Below are 2,500 nucleotides of genomic sequence, written 5' to 3'. Positions count from 1 at the left end.
TTACCTGAGCGACCAAAGTGGATTCAGAGGGGACCGCCGGCCGTCTCTCTATCCTCGTTGTCGCGAGTCTAATGCCTCGTTCCGTCGCTAGAGTTTTTCAAACTCTGCTTCTGGCTATCGGGAAGAATAGACCGCGCGCGAGGAAGAGGAAGGACGACCGTGCGCGTCCCATCGATTTTTTTTATTTTTACCTGAACCACCGAAGTCGATTCAGAGGGGACCGCCGGCCGTGTCTGTATCCTCGTTGTCGTGAGTCATATGCCTCGTTCCGTCGCTAGAGTTTTTCAAACTCTGCTTCTGGCTATCGGGAAGAAACGACCGCGCGAGGAAGACTACGACCGTGCGCGTCCCATCGATTTTTTTTTACCCGAACGATGGAGATGCATATCGGCTGTTTGCTTCGAATAACTGGACGAGAGGAACGAACATATATATATATCATGGGCTAGCCACCGTGCGCTTTCTTCGCGAGATCGTGTGCTGTACAGAGGATTCAGAATCGGGTGTTATATCCCCGTCGTTTCCTGACGAACGGAGCTTCGATCTCGTTGGTTGTTATATATTATAATGCACTTTACGCCCGGTCGGCGGGCTGCGTGTGTCGTCGCGCAGTCCGTCCGATTTCGTTTTCGAACGTATTTTCGTGTCGTCAATCATATGGCGACTTCCGCGCGTTCGATTCCCGTTGGTCGGACGTTTGTCGGATATCGGCTTCTTTCGAACCGAGAATAAGAGTACAAAAACCTGAGTACACAAACAAAAATCCATGCATAAACGATTACCCTGAACGGTGGATCACTTGGCTCGTGGGTCGATGAAGAACGCAGCTAATTGCGCGTCAACGTGTGAACTGCAGGACACATGAACATCGACATTTCGAACGCACATTGCGGTCCACGGATACAATTCCTGGACCACGCCTGGCTGAGGGTTGCTCACGTAAACCTAAGACTGCTTGCGTTGCGTATCGTTGCTCTCGGTCCGTATCTCTCTGTTCTTTCTTGCCTCGTCGACAGCCCGCCGTCGTTCGTTTTATCTTTAAACGAACGTTTCTGAGTCGGAGGACGAGCGCCAAGCAAAAGAATACGAATTAAAGAGCGGTCGAGGGCTCGTACGCGACGTACGAGCGATTGTTGGACGTTCGTCGGCGTTCGTCGCTGGATCGTGTGGAGACCGGCGTACGCATGCTCTCGATACAAATATATATGAAAAATCTATCGCGTTCACGGGAGACTCGCAAAACTACCTCCGTCTCTTCTCTGTCCCTTCTTGGCTTGACAACCCGCCGTCGTTCGTGTTTTACGAACGTTTCTGAGTCGGACGAAGCGCAAGAAGAAGGATACGAATTAAAAGAGCGCGGAGAGAACCGTCGTCGTCGACGCGGTTATCGAGATACACAGAGCGAGTTTTCTTCGTGGCCGATTTTTTTTTTCTTTTTGTATCAGCCTCTGCTACGTTTTGTTAGTCTTCGATAAGCACGAATGACCGCGCCCCCGACGTCGTCTTAAATGAATTTTTGGCGAGACTGAGAGAAAGCAAAAATATTTTTGAACAAAGTCAGTCGAGAGAGGAGAGAAAAGAGAACCAAGATATTAAAACCTAAACCTAAACTTGGTGGCGTAACGAAAAACTGTGTGCCTTAAAGAAACACAACCGTCTTTTCATCAAGATGTTTTTACTCGTACAGCCCCAGGGATCGAATACCCACTCCGTCTGTTCGTGCGGCAGAGATGTATTCTGCAGGCGCGAGACGACTGACGAGAAGACAACGAGGACCGTCGCATCGATGGGTCGTCGTTGCGTTTTTCATCCTCTGTGCTTTTTTCTGTTCTTCGCGAACCCAGAGAAAGCCGTAGATCCGGGAACGGACACACGAGATTTCTTCGAACGCTGATGACTTAGGGAGATGATCCCCAGCGTTGCGCGGAGATCGGAGAGTACGCGTACATGTATCGGGACGAATTTTTCCCCGTCGGTCGCGTATCTCTCTGCCCGCGCGCCTGGCCCAAAGCCACGTTCGTCGGAAATCAACGAAAAGTGTGTTACGATCTAGCGTGCGTCTACGATCGGCTATATTTAAGGGTGACGAAGAAGAGAAAAGCTCACGGTGTTGCGCAACGTTTCTGTACCCGATTTTAAGATGTGCATGTGAGTCCGTTACAAAGTTGTTCGGATCGTCGAAAATAGTCGTTTTCGTCGTCGTGCGAAAGAGAATAATCTCTGACATTGGCACGGAGAGATCGCGCAGAGGAAGAGAACGATCCTCTTTGGCGAGGCTCGAGAAAGACTAACGAAACTTGATTAGAGACGAGGTATACACGCGCCGTACGTACGACGTACGCGCGTGTGATTTTTTTTTGCTTTAAGGCGATTCGGCGCTCCGAGTATTAGAGAAAAAGAGATCGTTGGTCATCCCATGTCTCTTCGTCGTCTATCGCTGGACCGCGCATCCTAACGTATCGCCGGTCGTCCAGTCCCCGAGTAATAAATTCACCCCGTT

General features: G+C 50.2%; 1 non-coding gene across 1 annotated transcript; it reads left to right on the top strand.

Annotated features, from left to right (window-relative positions):
- The first annotated feature begins 779 nt into the window (after window positions 1–779).
- Window positions 780–934, top strand: LOC139997182 (5.8S ribosomal RNA). The gene has a single exon (XR_011802619.1). It is a non-coding gene; the product is annotated as a 5.8S ribosomal RNA (ribosomal RNA).
- Window positions 935–2,500: the final 1,566 nt, after the last annotated feature.

The sequence above is a fragment of the Bombus fervidus genome, unplaced genomic scaffold (genome assembly GCF_041682495.2).
Source record: "Bombus fervidus isolate BK054 unplaced genomic scaffold, iyBomFerv1 scaffold0034, whole genome shotgun sequence".
Classification (NCBI taxonomy): domain Eukaryota; kingdom Metazoa; phylum Arthropoda; class Insecta; order Hymenoptera; family Apidae; genus Bombus; species Bombus fervidus.
This window is presented reverse-complemented; position numbering and strand designations above follow the sequence as displayed.